Source organism: Protopterus annectens, chromosome 2.part1 (genome assembly GCF_019279795.1).
Source record: "Protopterus annectens isolate FY-2018-M chromosome 2.part1, PAN1.0, whole genome shotgun sequence".
NCBI lineage: Eukaryota > Metazoa > Chordata > Ceratodontiformes > Protopteridae > Protopterus > Protopterus annectens.
In genome coordinates this window covers 1,290,205,261-1,290,227,760 of record NC_056729.1, presented here as the reverse complement: position 1 = coordinate 1,290,227,760, position 22,500 = coordinate 1,290,205,261, and the positions used below count along the sequence as shown (strand labels likewise).

Below are 22,500 nucleotides of genomic sequence, written 5' to 3'. Positions count from 1 at the left end.
TTATACTAAGGCTCATGACAGTAGGGACTGCATGCTCAGTGGAAGCTTGTTGGTTCTATGTACTGTTAGCCTGCTCCTATTCAAACAGTGCCATAGCAAGGTGAATGCGAGATGCTAAGCCTTCCAAATTGCTGAGAACACAGCGATGGTAAACTTCCTCACTAAACCCAGGGTTGCACTCCCAGTGGATGTACTTCTGCAACAGTGCTGGCTCCACTGCTCAGAAAACATGGAGGCTGTAATACTTGACAAAAATGTCATAAATCTCCATGCATTCCAGCATCTCATCATTGTCCAGAATGTCAGCAGCCATTTTTGTCTGGACAGTCATGTAATCAGAGTTGTAAAAGCATGCCTCCTCAAAGACATAGTGGTCAAAGTGGCCTTCTCGTACAGCCTCAGAGGTGGTAGAGGACTGTTGCTCCCTGTAAACAATGGCAGGATTATACTTCTGAAAGTGAATGGTAAAGAAGACCTGCCAGTTGTTGATGGCATTCATTCGGCAGCGGTTGAGGAAATCTGTGTTTACCTCTGTCCAGATAGTAGAGATGAAAAACAGGGTATCGACTGGGTGCTTTTTGGAGATAATGTCCATAAGCTTGATTTGAGATGGGACCTCAGCCTTCACACTTATCCAAGGAAGCTTGACATCAGTATACCTTTTCTCAACTTCTGCTATCATTGACTTGACTCCAGCAAAGACATCGGTCTGACTTACCCGCTGGGCATCAACCATATCATATATGAAAAGGAATGTCAAAAGGACATTTTCATGTGTGTCCAGTGTATTCATTACATACATGGCAAGGAAATTTCCAACATAATCCTTATCATGTGCAGTCACTGGCAGGATTACCTGAACTCTTGTTGCTTCTGTTACATAAGGCATAGGTAAAATTTCAACCTGACTGAGAGGGCACAACAAGCTGACCCTTTTCTTGATTATTTGTCTGTGGCCTTTTTGAGTGAAGGCTTCTAGCACCAAGTCCAAAGTATATTCCATTCCCCGGGTGGGATCAAAATGCTGGTACCCATTCAACAACTGCCTCTTTTTAAATCACAGCCGAGGCTGGTACTTTTCATTCATCTGTTCAACAGCCACTTCAACAATGTTGCCCACATCAGCCTTATCGATTCCCAGAAGTTCACATTTTGGTGAACCATCTAAACAGGAATAGATGTGGTCCTCAGTGAAGTAATCCCAGTTTATGACCTCAAAGCATGACTTAGGTTTAAAAGGAGGGTTAACACCTATGGGCCATGGTGTACCAGCTTTCCCATCTGGAGTTAGTAAAATGAGATTTATTATTTGGATCTGCAGCTGCTCTATTTCATTATAGGCTCTTTCCAACTCAATTTCACTGAAGAGCTTGTGGAGGTGATACATTAGTACCAAGTCACGGACTGAATGAACAGCCATGGCATTTATGAACTGCAGGCTGGCTTCTTTGTCGGGGTCTGCATTCTTTCTCAGCTCATGATACCGATACTGCACCTCCTCACACTTTTCAACACAGCTGACACCAAGGTAATCAATAATACATCGGCCCAGCCACTCATCAGGCCAGACACTCAGGATGTCACTGCGACAGGAGTATAGGTGCTGCTGCAATGTGACCAAAAGGCTGTGAGACAGAAGGTAATCATAGCCACCATGACAGTACTTGAATTTTTCATCATCGCCAATAACTTCTTCTGCTCTTCCCATGTAAATATGATACTACATATCATACAGTAAGCATCCCAATGGCCACGTATAAGGCTATTGGCATTGCAAACAAAAAATAAATACAAAAATCAACTTTTATTTTTTTTTAGCCATTCCCGGCTGTTTAAGCGTAGGGCAGCGGCGAGCAAATGGGACCAGGGGAAAATAATAAAATAAACCTAAAATAAACAGTCTAACTAAAATCAGTATTCTACCATGCAAGTCAATGGCAGGCAGAAGACAACCTGGCCAGTGAGTAGTGGTTGCTAAGGGGGAGTCTCAGTGTGAGACATGTAACTATGCATTAGCAGGCAATTCTATGCAAATGAGGGGAAGGATATTGAATCCCAGTTTTCTCCAGCATATGAGTTAGGTCCCAACAGTGTAAGAGTAGGAATAGCTTGGTGCAAGCCTAGGACTTAGGTGACATCATGGGTGTGTGTGTGACAGGCATACTGTAAGCAGATTGGAGCCCTGTGGCTCGGGTTTGCTCCTAGCTTAGCACAGTTAAGCTAGAGGGTGTGTCTAAACCTGCCTATCACTCTTTACAAAGTCTAAACGGGTGTGCGCGCCACGCACTGGGTTTTACAGGAAGAAAAAAGAAGTTAAACCAGGAAATAGCAGCAGTGTGCACATTTGAGCACTCTGCGCGGTGCACACATGTGCGTAAACAGGAAGGCAATGGGAAGGGAAAACAGCAGTAAGAAGGTAATCAAGGAGAACTAGCTTAGCTGGCAGGTGAAACGTATCAGAATCAGCCAATTACACAGGCAGCAGACCAGCCCAGCCCAGAACACTACTATAAACTAAGGAAACTCCTTCCCTTCTGGTTTTTCCCACACTCTACACCACTGGTGTAAGCAAGTGGGGAACTTTTAGCACTGACAACAGCAAAATGATAGGGACTGCAATAGCTATCATACAACTTGTGGAAGAGGCTGAGGGTGGTGAGGATGTGAATGCTGTCGACCAACCCACAGTGAGAAGACGGAGAAGAGTGTACAGACCCAGGGTAACCTACCATGGGCTACATGAGCTGGAGATAGTGGAGCGCTATAGGGTGGACAGAGAACTCCTACAGCAAATTGTTGAGCTGTGCCGGCCATGCCTGACACATAGAACTAACAGAGGGGATCCTATCCCAGTGGATACCAAGGTATGTGTAGGCCTAAGAATACTAGCTACAGGTACCTTCCAAAGGCCAACTGGGGATATGATGGGGATTTCACAGGCATCAGCATCCAGGGTACTCCACCAGTTCCTGGATGTCATGTCAGCACATGTCGGTGAGCACTTATATTTCCCCAACACCCATGAGGTGTTGGCCAGCAATATGCAACTGTTCCACCAAATGGCAGAACACCCTGAGATAGTGGGTGCAATAGACTGCGTGCATATATGCATTAAAGCACCACCCAGTAAGCAGGGAAGGGTCTACATTAACTGCAAGGGCTTCCCATCCATCAATTGCCAGGTCTTGTGTGATACCCAGGACATAGTAATCAATGTGTGTGCTGGCTGCCCTGGAAACTATCATGATTCCCACATCTGGCATCTGACACAGCTATACCAGAGATTTGCCAGTGGGGACATCCCTCACAGTCACCTAATGTGGGATGCTGGATACGTACTGTAGCTATGGCTGATGACACCCATCAGAAATGCACACACACCCGAACAAGAACTCCATAATGAGGCACATGCACAGACCAGAATTATAGTAGAGCATGTGTCTGGGATGCTCAAGTCATAGTTCTGGTACCTGGATACATCTGGTGGAGCCTTGCAGTTCTCACCAGCTATATGTACCCAAATTGTTCTTGTATGTGCCATGTTACACAAATGATCCTGCGGAAACAGCTGCAGCAGGAACAGCACAGGGCAGGGCCACATAGATCCCCACCATTGCCAAGGCCTGCACAGGCCCAGAGTGACTCGGAGGAGGAACAACCTGAGCCTGCCCCAGTAGGCAGAAGGAGGTGTGCCCAGTATGCCCTGGCCTTGGCAAAGAGGCAAAGCATAGCACATACACTGACACAGGAGGGAACAATGGAATAACACCTCTGTCCGACTCTCACATACAGTAAAAGGGATGCCAAACATTACACTACTTGTGCCTAACCATGTGTAGGGAGTGTACTATGTGCATCTTACATAGGCAGCCCTGCAGCACCACCCTCAATACTGGGACACCCACAAGGTACGTAACTCACACATGCCATTCGGGTGGGGTCACATACCCAACAACAGTCACAGCCAGCAGGACAGGTGTAGACAAACACAAACAAAGGCTGTGCTATGGCCTCTGAATGAGGCCTATTGGTAACCTCCCTCCCAGGCCTATACAGACAGACTACATCAGATCAGGCGGTAGGATGCCAGTTCTGAAGGGTAGGAAGTCAGTAACTAATATGTAGGTAATTAAAAGTTACGAACTGTAGTACAATGGTATGCCTCTAGTCAGCACGATAGGTAAGACTACAGACTGAAATGGAGTACCCGACATACCAGCACAGTCCTAGAAAATGTGTATAAGTGTCAGGTGTGCCCCCCAGCCAACGTAGAATTATAGTAACAGTCAGGTGTGCCCCTCCAATCTTGTGTAGAAATGTAGAAATAGTCAGGTGTGCCCCCCATCCTATGTAGAAATATAGTAACAGTCAGGTGTGCCTCCCCCATAATCCTGTATAGAAATGTAGAAATAGTCAGGTCTGCCCCCCATCCTACATAGAAATATAGTAACAGTCGTGTGTGCCCCCCAATCCTGTGTAGAAATGAAGAAATAGTCAGGTGTACCCGTCATCCTACTTAGAAATATAGTAACAGTCAGGTGTGCCCCCCCACAAGCCAATGTAGAAATAGTCAGCTGTGCCCCCCTATCCTATGCAGAAATGTAGTAACAGTCCATGACAAATGATCGATGGATACCCTGCAGAGACAGCATGCTACCTGTAGGTGTACAACACAAAGGTCAGCACTGCAGTACAAACTACCTAGACTAAATCCACGCATTCAATACAGACGGCCATACTGGGCATGCCCACACACTTAAACACATGAAGGTCATGTCTGCAAACACCAGTGGACCAGACATATCTGGCAGCCACAGATGTTAGTGTAGACACTCCTCAATATGCACCACACATGCTTTGCACACACAGTGGATAGGAATACAGGCATATATGTAAGGACAGCACACTATAATAAGCCAAAGGTAGACATACATAGATGTGTGGATGAGGGTGACTGTGACAAGGAGCCATCCAGGGCTCTCCCACCCAGCACACAGCCAAAGGGCTACAACCACATGAGGGTCTGATGTCACACACTGCAGATACTAGCCACCGGTATCTGTCACCATTAGAGAGTATGTGGTGCACATGCCAGCTGTGCAACATGACTGTTCAAGGAAGTAGTCACATAGCAGCTGTATACACTTACCTGTCGAATATGACCCAGGTTGTGCCCGCATGTCAACCCCTAGATGAATGGGTTTTGGCCCACGCACACACACAATGCCCTCTCCATAGCCCCATTATGACAAGCCTGCTGAGGTCATCTACTGTGAAATACACCTTTGTGAGAGCTGTATCCCAGTAATCTCTGTGGCATGTTCAATAACTGCATACGACTGTAATATGATAAACTAGTTAGGTAGGAGTTCTAACTCCAGCCTTGACAACTGTGAGTGTGTATGTCTGTGTAGAGCGCAATGATTTTTAGGGTGGTCACACTCCCTACATTTGAAATGCTCTACTTTGGTAAGGCTGCTGATGTCATCCACCTAAAAATACATCCCTGGAAAAGTTGTATCCCAGTAATCTCCATGGCACGTTCCATAACTGCAGTAGTGTGATAAAATTGTTAGGTAGGAATTCAATTCTCGGACCTGGCAATGTTTTTTGTGTCTGTGTAGCGAGCAATGCTTTTTAGGGTAGTCACACTCCCTACAATCCAAATGCTTACCTTTGGCAAGGATGCTGATGTCATCCACCTAGAAATACACCTCTGAGTAGTTGTAGCCCCATAATCTCTGTACCGCGCCCTGTAACTGTGACCGGTTGTGATGTGATAAATTAGTTAGGTAGCTGTTCTAGTCCCAAAATAGTGCATGTGTGTGTGTCTGTCTGTGTGGAGATCAATGCTTTTTAGGGTAGTCACACTCCCTACAATTCAAATGCTCATTTTTGGCAAGGCTGCTGATGTCATCCACCTGGAAATACACCTCTGGGAAGCTTTAATCCAGTAATCTCCATAGCGTGTCCTGTAACTGTGTACTGCTGTAGTGTGATAAATGAGGTAGGTAGCTGTTCTACTTCTAGACATGGCAAGTGTGTGTGTGTGTGTGTGTGTGTGTGTGTGTGTGTGGGTGTGTGTGTGTGTGTGTGTGTGTGTGTGTGTGTGTGTGTGTGTGTGTGTGTGTGTGTGTGTGCCTGTCTGTGTAGAAAGCAATGCTTTTTAGACTAGTCAAATTCCATACAATTTGTATGCTCTACTTTGGCAAGGCTGCTGATGTCATCCACCTAGAAATACACCTCTGGGAATGATGTAATCCAGTAGTCTCTGTAGCGTGTTCCATAACTGCATACTGCTATAGTGTGATATAGGTCTCTATTAGGAGTTCTATACCCATGCATGTTGGTTGTGGATGTTTTGTGCGTGTTTTAATGTCTGTGTAGGGAGCAAAGCATTTTAGGCTAGTCACACTCAGTACATTTCCAATGGCCTACTTTGGCAGGCCTGCTGATGTCATCCAGTTTGAAATACACCTTTGGGGAAAGTGCACTCCAATAATCCCTGTGGTGCATCCTATAACAGCTCCATGCTCTAGTGTGATATAGATCTTTGTTAGGGTTCTATACCCACACATGCTGGTTGTGGATGTTTTGTCTGTGTGAGGAGCAATGCATTTTAGGCTAGTCACACTCAGTACATTTCCAGTGGCCTACATTGGCAGTCCTGCTGATGTCATCCAATGTGAAATACACCTTTGAGGCAGGAAGTCTTCAGTAATTCCTGTGGTGCATCCTATAACAGCTCTATGTTGTAGTGTGATTTAGACCTCTGTTAGGAGGTCTATACCCACACGTGTCAGTTGTGGATGTTTTGTGTGTGTTTCAATGTCTGTGTGGGGAACAATGCACTTTAGGCTAGTCACACTCAGTGCATGTCTAATAGCCAACTTTGGCAGTCCTGCTGATGACATCCAATGTGAAATATACCTTTGGGGAAGGAGTACTGTAGTAATTTCAGTGGCGCTTACTATAACTGTGGAGTGCTGTGATATAATAAACTAATTAGGTAGGGGTTCAACTTTCAGACATGACAGGTTTGTGTGTGTTTGTAACTTGTATCCTGTGTGGAGGTGAGTGTGTGACACCTGGGCCCAATGTGAGGTGGGTTTTGCAAATGTCTTTTATGGTGGCCCTATATCACAATGTCCACTGTACAGGGATAACAGATGTGAAATAGCCGAGAGGCTGGGGTGCAAATCCATACCCATACATGTGACATCACAGCCAGGCAATCACAGTTAGCAACCCCAGTATTACCCAGAGCACACTCTCAACCCATGTCACACGCACACACATACATGCCAAGGCAACAGCAAATACGTGTGTAGTACACTGCATATTGGTAACCGATAATAACTATGGAGTGATTGCAGTGGCCTCCAGTGGGCATGACACCCTGCCCATCTGTCCAATAGGCACATACATGCAGACAGTGCACCTTCCCCATGTTCCCCACTGGACAGCTGCAACACTTGTGGTGCCATCACATGTGACCCACAAAGGACATACCATGCCTGAAAACATGCCCTGTATGGACAGATGCCACTGACTCCAGGGAACAACATTAGCATGCTATCAATGTAGGTGCATGGTTAACCTGCTGTCCATTACCAGTTCCTGCCACAGGTGCCCAAGACTGGCACTTCTGATGATAATCTGTGCACACAATGTGGGACCGACACCCCAGGTACAGTTCCACATGTCACTGTACATGCATGTGGGAGGTGTGCACATCCCAGACACCATCCATGCCATGGACTAGGGAACACATAAATGGCAAGCGATGCACAATATTGGCCACATGCAATAGCCACCTAGGTGACTGGATGGTGGATACAATACCCACCTGTGTGGGCAAATGCCGAAACCATAGGCCTGAGCCACAGTGCAGACCATTTTTATGTGGCCTGATGTCAAAGTATACCCATCACCTAGCCTTGTATAGCCGTCTGGCACAGTCGACCACCACGTACCTGTGCAGAAATGCACCCATGCATGTCAGTACTGGCACCCTGTGTGTTTGTGTGTGTGTTGTATGATGAATATGATCACATCCACACTCACTACAATCCTCAGTGGCATACTGAAGCATGCTGTCTGATTTCAGACACCTCCCCATACCCTTTGCCCATATAACCTCCATATGACCCTTGTGGTGCATGTGCTACCTGCACAGTAATGTGTTCTGGCAATCTCACTAGTGATGAGCTGTATCTCTGGCCCTGCCAAGTGTCAGTGTGTGCGCATCCCTGTGAGAATGTGGCTGTGTTGACGCTGGCACCTGTTCATGTGGACAGGCACATGTACATCACCTACTGTATAGCTACCATATCCCTGTTGCAGATGTCATTCACCATCACATATATGTTCTGCGACTCCACAACAGGTAACCTATGTGGTGCATCCAACAACTGCATAGGACTGTGATAGCACTACATAGTCATTTTTGATACCCTGTACTGGTAGGTGTGTGACACAAGCATGCTTAGGTTTTACTCTCCCTCCCCTCCCTGACTTGTCGATTCCTCTGAATGCCTCTCTCACTCCCTCACTGGTGGATGTGGAGACCTATATCTGTTCTTCTTAGGCAGCAGCATGTGTATTTTCGGTAATGCTCATGATCAGCTGATAGCCTCTACATGAGTTACAGCCCTCCCCTAGCTGACTGCATATGGAGCAGCTATGGTAACATTCCCATAGCCAATTGCATGGAAACACACTTCACTATCTAGGAACATCATGTTTGTGTTGGTCCTTTTCATTCACTGAGAGCAGGAACTCGTTCTGTTGTTCAGCAAATAGCATTTCAGATGGAGTGGGGATTTACCTCTGACAACATACAGTGTGGAAACAGGCAACACACAGGAGGGGGATGTGGCTGACTTGACTACAGACTGTAAGTGCTCCTATACTACATTCGGAGTAATGTTGGTTTAACAGGGTATGTATGGATATGGCTGTCCTACATGTATTAATACCTGCCATGTCAGTTGTATGTTTATGAGGACTCCCCATCTGTAGGGTCATCTGCAGACTGGGCAGTGTGTGATGCTTTTGGTGTCATATGTTACCCACAGAAAATGTATCTGTCAACTGCATAAGGTAGTGTGAGGATTGCAGTCTGTAGATGGTGAAAGCCATGACAGTTACTGACTTCATATCCCTCATAGGACACATGGTGCAACAAACCCTGTTACAACAGTAAATGTATGATGTTATCACAGGAACATGTCAATATTGGCCCTGTGTATGTGCTTCCAGCCACAACTCAGCCAACCTTTGTACATATGTCATGCATTAAGAGGTGCATATGTACTGTACACCATAATTAGTGTCAACATATCTGATAACAAGCCAGTGGGATATCAGACTGCTACACATGTTATGTACAGTAGGGGTTATATTTGATGACATAACCTGGATATACTGTGGTTGTTTGTACAGTACTGAGGTCTGTGTACTTATGGTGAATGTCGACAGTGTGTGTATTGTTAATATGTACCTTGGCCTGTGTACAGACTGTGGTAGTTGTCATTGTCCTAGGTCCCATCCTATCTGATGTTACCTGCTGCTCCACTGTATGTTACCATATTGGCTTACATGTTTATAGGGCCATACACACACATGTCCCATACCACAGTCAGCCATCAGACCAAACTGTGTAGTTGCCCAGTATATGTAGGGTTAGTGTGTGAGTGGCACATATGAGGATGGATGGTGTCGAACAGATAGTCCATATACTGTAATATTATGCTAGCTTGCCATGTGTGGCTGTGGCTGTGTTTTCCTTGGTTGTGGTTATGCACTTTCACACAAGTGTATCTTACCCTGTGCTGTGACATGCCTGTACAGCCTGCTATATATGCAGGTACATGTGCATTCCCCATAGGAAATGTAGGCTAGTGTTGAGCCAGTCTGCCTATAGCCTGCACAGTGCACTGTTACATGACTAGCAGCTTAGTGTACTTACCCAGTGAGATCTCATATGCAGATACTTGCCAGATGTACTGCTGCCGGGCCTCCCTTAACAGTCATGTATGTCAGACAGAGAAGTGGGATGCTGTACAAATGTATGTCAACATCTAGTTGGTAGTATGTGGCCATGGTACCCCTTTACTAGCAGTTATTACGTGTCAGACCAGACAGGGGTGTGTTAATGCATAACCTATGGCTGCATATGTTTACCAGTTGTTATGTGTTATACCCATCTACATGGCTGTTAACATCCATATTGTCAGGCATGGTACACATGTTTTGTACTAAGGGGTTCTGTGTATACCTCTGGACTGTGCAGAGTGTGTCAGAATGTCCCTACATATTGGCCAATATCTCTGCTGCAGTTGACAGGGGCATTACGTGCTAGCAGCAGTACTTTACTATGATGTCCTTAGGATATCTGTCAGTAGCCAATGGCACACACATGGAAAGTAGATGTGACCTCCCACACACACCATGTCTGTGAAGACAATCCCAATTACAATAGCAATAGTATACAGAACTGTAATAGTACACAAATAAAGGTTTTCCCTTTCTGCAAACCTGTGTGTGGTGTTTTGTCCTATGACCTCTCTGTGGGTATATGTGCAGGCAATGATTGGCATTTGTATGGGTGGTCCATACAGTGTCTAGTTGTTCAGATGTGAACTGTAGGCATAGTGGCTGCTCTATATTTTGTGCACCTTCTACATACGTATTTTACTATACATATCTCTGCATGTATGTTTAGTCACATGTATATCTATAGGTTCATAGGTTCATACTAGGCTATCTTCCCTAGGGCATTTATAAGCCTAGCCAGAATGTGTTTGGCTTTCGCCACCCATTTTAAATTTACTTTGCTATGCCCTTTTTCGAGGTTAGTATACTGTGCCTCTGTCTAACAGTGACACTGAAGTGATACCCGGGGTAAACCTACGATCTCCCATCCACTCATCAAGATTCCTCTTGAAGAGAGTCAATGAGGGACTCTGCCTAATCTGGACTGGGATTTTATTCCAGAGTGAAGGGAGCCTCTGGGTTATGAATCTGTCCCTCCAGCATGTCTTATTTATTTCAGTGCTGAGGTTCAAGTCTCTCGAGTGCGTAGCTCGATGGGATTTGGATTTTCTGAGGTGCAGCATGTCCATTAATTCCGGGTTGGACATGGCTTTATACGTCAGGCACAGATCGCCTCTGAACAGGCGGTATGCCACTGAGTAGAGTTGGAGTTTCTTAAACCGGACAGCATATGGCATCTGTTTGAGCCCTTTGATCCTCTTGGTGAGGTACTTTTGGGGTCTTTCCAGTTGCCGCAGGTGTCTGGTAAGGTACATCCCAAAAGGGGCATTGTACTCAAATATGGGCATGATGAGGGATGAGTAAAGAGGCACGATGACCTCCCCTGATCTAGATGTGAATCCCTTCATGATTAGGTGGGCTATATAAAATGTTTTTCTAACCACTTTGGCCATGTGGTTGTCAAATGAGAGATTGCTATCAACTTGGGTCCCCAGGTACCTAATTACTTCTTCTGTACTTAATGGATTACCACCTATGTGGTAATTTGTGGGCACTTTGTTTTTGCCAAAGGGGATGACTATACACTTTTTGGCATTTAGCTTGAGGCCATGGCTCTGGCACCAGTTGTCTGTTTCTATGAGGCCCTTTTGGAGGATGCTTGTGTCGGCTGGCGAGTCGATTATGGCACCCAGTTTGCAGTCATCTGCGAACTTGGTCAGCCACAGTCCTTCCGTGTTGGCCTGTACCTCCAAGAAATATATACCGAACAAGAGAGGTCCCAGGAATGAGCCTTGTGGGACACCACTTGTAACTGGTTTGGAGTCTGACATGGCTCCAGCAATTCTAACCATGTGGGTTCTGTCCTTGAGCCAGTTTGCAATCTATCTAGTGACATAGTGGTTTATATTTAAGCTGGTGAGCTTATCTATAATGCCCGAGTGGGGTATTGTATCGAAGGCTTTTGCGAGGTCCAGGTAGGCTGTGTAGACCACCTTCCCCTCGTCAATGGCCTTGGTGACTGTTTCAAAGAAATCAACCAGGTTTAAGAGGCAGGATCTGCCCTTAACAAAGCCAAACTGGGTAGGTTCCAGTGTCTGTAGGTCCCCAATATCTTTATTTATGAGGTCCATGATGATCCTTTCCATAGTTTTGCAGACGAAGCTAGTCAGGCTTATGGGGCAATAGTTTCCAGGATCCGTTGAGGCACCACCTTTATGGAGAGGGACCACTGTTGCTGTACGCCACTCTTTGGGCACATATCCTGTAGTAAGGCTGAGATTGAACAGTAGTTTTATGTTTGGGTTTAGCTCTTCTTGGAGTTCATGTAGGATGCAGCCCGGGACACCGTCTGGTCCCATTGATGCTGTGTTTTTTGCTTTGGAGAGGGCGGCTCTTACCTGAGCATCTGAGATGTCAGGGGGGCAGCACTCTGCTGGGATAGATATTTGCCGTTTTCGTGGGGAGGGGGGGAGAAGTTTGCGCTGAACCTGTCAGCTAGGATGTTGGCAAAGTCTGTGGGTTCAGTGTATTTTTTGTCATTTTGGACTAATTCTGAGCATATCTGGGAATTACCACCCAGGTTCCTAACATAACTAAAGAAAGCCTTGTGATTATCCTTAGTGTCCTGTGCAATTTTTCTCTCGAAGCTAGCCTTAGACAATTTTATGAGTGCCCGTAGTTTTTTGCTAATACTGATCAGTGATGCCTTCCCTTTTTGGGATTTTGCTCTATCATTTAGTAGCTTCCTCCTTCTATTGTATAGTTTGTTTATGGCTGGAGTCCACCAGACAGGACGTCTGCCTTTGGAGGATTGGGTCTTGGTTTTATTTGGGATAGCATGATCCATGCATTCCTGAAGGTGTTCATAAAATGCGTTTATAAAGGATTCTGCGGTCTGGGATTTATTTTCCACAGGCCCGGGGGCTTTGAAGGATTCCACCTCGGTTTTGAGGAGTGTGAAATTTGCTTTAGAGAAGTTTTTCACTGTGGTTTTCTGGGCAGGGGGTGGGGTCGGGATGTGAATATCCAGTGAGATTAGTTTATGGTCTGATCTTACCAGTGAGGGATACACTTCTGGTCTGGAGCATAAAGTCCCCATGTTGGTGATGATCAGGTCCAGTATGTTTTCCCCTCTTGTGGGAGTGGTAACAAGTTGTTCCATAGCATTTGAGTTTATAAATTCTAGGAACCTTTGGGCTAGGGTGTTGGAGCTAGAGTAATGCTCCCAGTCTATGTTTGGGTAGTGCAAGTCGCCCAATATAATGGTGTTTGGAGAGACCTTCATATTTTCCAGTGTTCTCAGGAAGGCCAAGTGGGGTTCCTGGGTTTGGGAGGGTGGTCTGTAGCAGGCTATAAAATGGAAGGCAGTTTTACCCACTGTTAGTTGCATATATATATCTGCATCTGGATATACGTGTCTGTGTATATGTATCCTGGGGATGTTGATAGCTTCCAAATTTTACATTTCCTATGGGAGCCAGGCTGTACTGCATGATATGTTACCAATACCAGCCTGACATCATACAGGTGGGATGTAGTACTGTTAACATATTGTGCCCATGTCATGTTAGGTCCTGGTTATTGGATCTGCAACACTTGGTAGTGTATTGGAGGGCGGACGTGTTTGGCTGTGGGGGGAGTATGCCTATTCGTACAAGACGTATATTGTTAGGGGCCTCTCAACCCTATTAATGGTACATGTGGACATATTTGTTTTTGTTTATCTACCATTGCTATCTACAGATGTATGGCCACATATACATACATACATATATATATGTGTGTGTATATATATATATATATATATATATATATATAAATATATATATATATATATATATATATATATATATATATATATATATAAAATCTGCTTACATATATATGACTATGTCCGTATATACCTGCATAGCTATATATCTGCATACATATATGTATCTTGCTGTGTATATGTAGACATATAGGTGCAGATTATATATATATATATATATATATATATATATATATATATATATATATATATATATTTATATAAATGGGTCGATGTAGGCATTTGCATGTATGTATGTTCATATATATTTATATGTATATATTTCTAAATATATATATATATATATATATATATATATATATATATATATATATCAACATATATACATATGTTGTATCTGTTTAGATATTAATATATTTACACACACACATACATCTACATGTTGGTATACATTATCTGTACTGTTGTATTACTGGGCTGGATGATATGTTTCTGAAAACATCCAATGTGTGTGTTTCTGTCATGGCTTAGTGGTAAATCACTTTGTCTATGGTATGCAGGGTCCTGGCTTCAAGACTTGCAGAGGCTGTTTATTTTGTTGCTAGGCAAAACACGGGTTGTTGGCTACAGAGTGATTAAGGCACTTTAAAGTAGTTGTAAGCTGGTTTGCGCGGGTTTGCACGGAGCTATGCACTGCAAACTTCTGGTTACGGTTTCTTATACTCAGTTAGCTTCCACATTGCTTAATCTGTGTAGGCAGTGCTTACCCCCGCACAAACGCACATAAACATGCTTACTACTGCTTAGTTGTGCTTAAAGCTGCTTACTAGTGCCTTATTCATTATGACACTGATTCTTCACATGTGCATTTCCTGCAGTACTCTAGTTCATAAATATTTGTTATTTAGCGGGTTTTGCAACAAAAATATAGGTTATAATGTGCTTTGCCATGTAAAATAGACTGTGCTGCAGTGGGACTCGAACCCGGAATGCCTGCTTATTAGGCGATGCTCTGCCCACTACACTACTACTGTAGCATCTTCCTTGCTATCCTCTTCAGCCTTTTAAGCTGCTTTAACCGTAGCTAAGTGATGCACACACCTGCGCACCTATGGTTAGCTGTACTCAGATTTATAAAAAAAATAAATACAAGGGTTTCTTCATTTACTTTTTATGTATTGTTGGTGTTGTACACATGGGAAACTGTTGGTGGGGATATGCGGACACCTATGAGTGATCTTGCTCATTTCTTACCACTTTCTGCTATTCTACATTGCAGGGGCATGTTTGTTCTGAGAGCTTAGCTCTCAGACACGCCCCCTGCACTTGTACACACTCCGTGGAAGCCTAGGTTCTCAGGCAGCACGCCTTCATTAATATGCATAGCGTGCTGCCGTCCTGCTCCTAAACGGGCATTTCTGTGCAGGACTAAGCTAGTCCTGCACGGAAGATTAGTGAATCCAGGATTTTATCTTTCCTATAGTGGGAAACCTCCTGATGTCTTAGTAAATAAAAAATACTATGTAAACTACAATAGCTATGAGAAGTTTCTTGTTTTGTATTTTTTATTTTAATTAACTTAATGTTCTGACAGGCAAATAGTGCTTCCTTTTTATGAGACATCATTGTTGAGAAAGTGTATGGATCGTTTAAATGGGACTTTAATTTGCTATTAACCGTGTCATGTTACATAGCTAAGTATCTGGTTTCACAGGCAAGGAACAGTTATATAGAGGTTAGTTACCTTCTAATTATACCTCTCGACTCTCCTGATTTTTCACAGAATGTCCAGATTTTTGCCTCATATTTTTGGTCTGCTCCTCATGAAAATCTGTGTTTTTCTGAATTTTTGTGGCAAATAAGTGAGGACTGAAGTCATTATATAATGACAGGCATTTGAGTTTCAGACTTCATATCCTTCAGAAAATGTATGGTAACACAAAAACTTACATTCTATTAACTCTCTAAGTTTGTAAGAGCAATGGTTAAAATTTGTCCCTATTTTTGGGGCTTTGTCCACCTCTTATTTTTGGCTTTGTCCAGTTTTTTGTGCCCAGAGGTTGAGAGCTATGCTTCTAATGTTTGACTGTCAGTGAACTCTTTTGAGCCTAAGGATTCCAAACAAGAGAACCATTATAGTAACACATGGATCACTTCCTCTTTCAGCTCATATTCCCCAGATTAGTTTTATTTTTACATGGACTAGTTTTGAAAAGCAATGGAAATGTCTTGTGTAAAAGTAACAGCATGGTTAAAAAGAAGACAGCACTGAAAATTTCCCATTGTGGTTGGGAAAGATTTCAATACAGGACAGTAGCAAATGGCTCTACAGGCTACCCCAGATTGCCTACTCTTTTAGAAGAAGATATGCATAACCCTGTGCCTACAACCTATCAGTGTATACCAGAGACACAAGAACCTCATAAATATATTGATTATCTACAGGGAAAATCATCTAGTATAAAGCATACCTTCCTGAATATCAGGCTACACACACACACTCATACAACTTTCAAAGTATTGCATGTTTCCTGCAGAAAGATGTACACTAATGATTTTATTTTATTATTTACATTTGTTTACTGGGTTATGTCCGACTGGACAAAATGTCCATTTGCCCATTTTCAGCAGAGAAAAGCAAAAGAAGCATAGTTATACAAAATCATTTGTCAGAAAAAATAGCATAAAATGAGGTTATAAATCACACATAGATACCGATAGTTGTTAATAAAACAGTAAAAGCATTGATACATTATATTCAATAAACAATTTACAATATCTTTTTTTTTTTTTGTACATTCAAATGAGTGGAGGGAGTGCCCTCATCTAAAGATTATGAGAGTTGCATCCAGAGTAATAGAATGGGGGAGGGATATAGGTTAGTCTGGAGCAGAGCAAGGGCATAGCCAATGGGATATGAGATATTGCCTTAGAGCCTGTTTAAAGTTACAAGTATGATCAAAAGATAGAATTTGTTGTAGAAGAGAGTTCCATATTTTTGCAATTTTATAGCAGTATAAGGAGTCACTATGTAGGACTTTGTCAGCTGACCTAAGAGAATTAAGGGTTTTATGGGTGTATATTACGTTATCGCACTGTTAAAAGTTCGAACGTCATATGGTGGACACCATATGATTGAACTTTTAAAAGTCTGAATGCTTCAACGGAGATCTCCATACAGTGTGGAATGGGAAGATTTCCCTTTCTTGCACTGTAGTGCGATCTCAAAGTTGATATATTTAAAGAGCCAGATGTGTGGGGGTACAGGGTGGCTTGCCCACCTGCTTAAAATGGTCAGGTAGGTTTTATCTGTTGTTTATTTTTTTTAGCTTTTCAAACTTTTAAAAGTTCATATGGCTTTGACCATATGATGTTTGAACTTTTAAAAGTTTGATAACATAATATACACCCAGTTTTTATAGGGCTGAACAAGGTTAGTTAGAGCTGAGCAGTGATCAGGTTTATGTATCACTGTGTGGGTGATTAATAGCTGGTTTAGTGAGAATAAGGGTGGGAGTTCTAACCAATTTAGTTGTTGAAGGGCAGTACAGTGATTTGCTTTTTGGGAAGGTTAGATCCAAATTTGGCTATCTTGTTATAACAGGATTCAAGGTTGTTCAATTCTGTTTTGCAGAACTTTGTGAATATTTGAGAACAATAAAGCAGAGAAGATAGGTGGGTTCTTGCTGTTGCTGTCTGGCATGGTCTGTAAGATAGGGTTTTGCTCTATAGAGTGTACTGAGTTTTACATGGACTTTTTGTAATTGTCTGTGCTATATGTTTGTCAAATTTCAATGCATTATCTATGGTAACCCCGAGAGGTTTAGTGTGTTCAACAGGTTCTATTTTTGTGCCATTGAAAGAAAAAAAATAGAAAGAGGTAGATTATTAGTTAGTGAGGAAGGATTTAAAAGACCACGAGCTTAGTTTTATTAGGATTTAGTATAAGTTGATGGGCTTCCACATATTTTTCAGTGTTTGTAAGGGCTGTCTGAGTTATATCCTAAAGTGCCTCAATTGTTGACACAGAGCATGTGAGCAAGGAGCCATATGCATATTGTATAATGTTGGCGGGACTAGCAGCTGTTGTAAGGTCATTAGTAAAAATGGCAAAGAGTAGCAGCCCTAGGAACTATCCTTGAGGGACTCCTACAGAGATGGGGAAGGTGGGAGGATGGTTTATTATCCCATAAGGTAGCTTGTTGCCTGTTTGAGAGGTAGCTGTGGAACCAGTTTAGGGCTTCAGGGCAGAGGTTGTAATTGGCAAGTTTATTTAGAAGGATTTGATGTGATACAGTATCAAAGGCTTTTCTCATGTCAAGAAAGGTAGCAGAGACAAGTTGGTTGCTGTTTTTGAGGTGATTAATAGAGTTGGTAAAACTAATGAGAGCTGCAATAGTACTGTGCTTTGGTTTAAAACCATGCTGTGTAATAGATAAAAGGTTATTTTTTGGAACTAGTCAATTATTTGTTTGTGGACACACTTTTCTAAGATTTTTAGCTACGGGTGAGAGTATGTCTATAGGTATGTTATTATATATGTCTTTAGAGGGACCTCCTATATACAGTGGAATTAAATGGGATATTATCCATAGGGTAGGTACATATTGTTCAGCGACAGAGTAGTTAATTAGAATCAATACAGGGTAGACATGATGGCATTAATGCTGAAATTTACTATACCAAAAATTGCCATAGCACTTGCAATGCAGATGATAAGGTTATAAATGAGTGCACCAAACATACTGGGAATGCACAGAAAGTACATCCACAATGTCTCTACCAGGTACGCCAGTCTTTTGGATCCTAGCAAAGTGCTGTGTGGACACCTCTTTGTTGAGTGCATACATAGTAGCCCAGTGGAACGCATGTTGCTCTGTGCTAGACTCTACATGATGGGTTAACACATTCATGGGACATAAAACCACAGGTATACCACCAAGCACAGCATGGCAAGGACATGTGGCTCTAGATGGGGTCATAGAAGAGTCATCATCAATCACAAATGCAGCAAGACAAGTTCAGTATATCCTGGTTAATAATACAATTGTTGTTACAGAAGCTTGCACCAGGAGAAAACTGGGTCTGTTGAACTTCCCACCATACGATGTGTATGGCATAGAGGAGGCCAGGTGAATCCAAAGAAAAGGCTATCCAAACATATGATCAGTTGATGCAGGTTAAACTGCTAACCAGGTTATAACCATGTCCTACACCTGTAGAACACTAAAGTGTCAAAGCACAGGCTCAGCCAAAGACACTAACACTAAAGATTCAGAAATTTATAGAGTTTAAACACAGAGTTAGTCCATGGACCTTGCTAAAACCCAGTCTCATAAAGCCAGTCTGCCCAAAAAGGGGTAATTCAAGTCAGGCCTAGAATGAATTTGCAGTCTCCCATACAATTGTTAAGCTTTTCTTTAAAGAAAGTCAAAGTATCGCAGTGTTTTACTTGTAACAGAATATTCTAGCAGAGATGGGGAAGCACTGATTAATAAATCTGTCCCTCCAGCATGACATATCTACTGTGTAATGGAGGTGATGCCAGGAGATCAAGGAGGGCTGGATCCTTTACAGCATGGAATGTAGATACAAATTACTGTGCAGGAGTTGACAGGACACAGAAAATAAGGATTGACATTCAAACCTGTTTTGGTAATGGAGGGCATTAAGACTTATGATGTTTTTAGTTCGGAACCACTGGGGTTCTTCCTAGCTGTATGATGTGTTTGTATAGATACATACTAAAAGGGATATTATATTCTATAATTGGTCTGAACCTGGCAGGGTATAAGGAGATGATTACTTTTGACTTGGTTGAAATCAATTTCTTATTAGCTGGGCTAGGTAAATGATTTTCTGATTACTGTTGCAACATACTGTCTGTGAATGTATGAAGTTATCTGATGACTGTAACAATTTGTGGATAAGTGCAGTGCATAATGTAAGCTGCTGCTGAGATTTGTTTACCAAAAGTGACAATGTCATGTCATTTGATTTAATTTAAGCCAGTTTTTAATACATCACTGATTTGTATTGTTACCCCTGACTTGACCTGTAGTAAAATGGTACCAGATGCTGAGCAAATTATAACACCAAGCGTGGAGTCATGAGCAAATCTAGTTAGCCAAATATCTGTGGTAGTGGTTTGTAGATCTGAGAAGCAGATGCCAAACCAAATGGGTCCCAGTCCTGAGCCATGATGAATGCTACTAGTCACCTTTTTGCTTTATGAGTTGTCACCTTCTACTTTAAGCATATGGGTTCAACCTGAAAGCCAGTTCATTATCGATCTTAAAACATAACATACTGCATTTAGGCTTTTTAACTTAATTACAATTTCAGCATGGGAAATAGTGTCAAGCACCTTGGTCAGATCGAAGTATGCTGTTTGAACTGTATGGTCAGTTTTTACAGCTTACTGATGTACTTGAAGAAGCTTACTAAATTAATTTGTCATACTGTTGAATGTGTAAAGCTGTACGATTTTTATATTAGAACTTATGAAATCTTACATAATATGTTCCATGGTTTTGTAAGTGAAGCTTACTATGATAAAGAGCCTTCAGTTCCTGGGCTATAAGTTGGGACCTCCTTTATAGAGTGGAATAATGATAGCCCTTTTCAAAATCTCTGTAACATACCCGGTGGCTGTGCTTAAAGTGGACAGGTTTTAGGAGAGGAGTAAAGAAGTTCTGTCTACTGTCTTTGATTAAACAACCAGATGTTTTGCCAGGATGACAGAGGAGATAATTTTAGCTTTAGAAAGTGTAGTTAGAACATGTTGTATAATAATTATCTAATGAGGATGATACCTGAGAGTTTATGGATCTTTAAAGACTACTTTTTGTGTGAACGTGGTACTAACTTTATCTAAAAATACATTAGCAGTATATTTAGGGTGGGAGAGAATAAAACTGTTATGAATTAATTCAGAACATTGCTGTGTGTGTTATTTCTAAAGTATCTGCTGTAGTTAAACAAGAATTGATAATTATCCATGGCTCTGGATATACATTTTAATTGGTGATCCACTTTGGTCTTTCTTACAGAAGCATACAAACTTTTAATGATCTTTTTGATAGAACCTTTAATATAGATATATTTTGATTTACTATAGTCATTAATTAACTTCTTTTTTAATTAAAGAGCTTATTAATGGTGGTTTTCCACCAATGTGGCATATTTTTATATTCCTTCAATACATTTTATTCCATTGGGATCACTTGGTTTATGCTGTTTGTTGATGAGTGCAAAATATCTTGATGTGAGTGACAACTGAGTCTACATGAGGTCTAAAAATCTGACAGCTGAATATTGGGAGTTCATCATATTGTTTTAATAGTTTCTTGATTTAATATGAATTTAAAAGTGTTCATTGTGGTAGGTTTAGATGCTTCGCAGGAGAAGATTACTGACTTGTGATCATATTTAACTAGAGATGAGGGTACTGCAGGAGTAGTACAGGTAGGGACAATGTTACTGAGGATATGGTCAAGAAGAATTTGACCTATAGTGGGCTGGTTAAATACTGGTATATAGTAGTTTGCATTTACTAAGTCTAAGAATCTCAGGCCTACCAAAACATTGTGATAAAGGTGCTTAAATTGATGGATAGCTCTATTTACCTATCAAAAGCTATTTTTTGTTTTTGGCAAGTTCATTTAGTACCTTTAGACATGTTTCATGGTCCTTGGGAGATATGGATGGTGACATATCACAGGCAATGTAATGATAATGCATCCTATTTAGAGTATCTAGAAATTCAATATGCTCTGTTTGTGGGGTTGCAGGAAATCTGCTAGAGATAATTGTGTTTTTTCAAAATATTTATGCTCCTTCATGGTTTCTGATAGGTAAGACTGCATGATAGGGGCCATAATCTGGCACACTGCGAGTGGTCTCTTTACAATGAAAACAATCCTCTGCTACAACACAAATATGGATGAGTTCAAGTTGCAGGAAAATTCAAGATCCAGCAGTTTATACTTGGCTATCATTGAATGCAGCAACTTTAATGTGGTCAGTATTAAAATTTACTGAAAGCCTTTTTGGTACACCAGAATGCCCAGAAGGTGTACTTTGCCTAGAAAAGGCACAATATTGGCAGCAAGTGCTTTGGGAAATATACAGAATCCACAGAAATGTGCAGGCAATGCTTAGCAGGGTAAGATGGGCCTTTGATAATCTTATCCAATGCTCCCTCGTACCAGATATCTTTTGCATGACACAAGCTAATTAGCCAGTTATTAAAGCCAATTAGTGTCTATTTGCATCTGGATATCTTTATGGGTGAGGGTTGGATTCCTATCAGGTGCCAGAATCTTATTGAATCTGCCACATGCATAGCAAGCTCCAGTATGTTTTCTGCATGTCATTGATTGATTACCTTAGGCCATTTAGACTACATGAGTCACATTCATATTTGTGCATACTGTGTGACTGTGTTATCCTCATGATGTAATAAATCCTAACACTGGAAAGGCAGTTAACTGTTACTTTGTATTTGTCCAGTTTGGTGAGTGTGTCTAACAGAGTCTCTACTTACTACAACATTTTTAGTTGAACATTCAGACTTCATGACAGTGGAAGATTTGCAGTCTGCAACCTGGTGATGGACTGAGTTACATGAGATGGTACAACTGTATTAGCAGATTCCTGCTGAGAATCTTGTTTCCTGATTCTTGGTGGATTAAGGACTAATTTTTTTTTAAATGACCTCATCATGT

The 22,500-nt window shown here is 42.0% G+C and overlaps 1 pseudogene; it reads right to left on the bottom strand.

Moving 5' to 3' along the window:
• Window positions 1–55: 55 nt before the first annotated feature.
• Window positions 56–22,500, bottom strand: part of LOC122794964 — a 47,028-nt pseudogene continuing 24,583 nt past the window's right edge.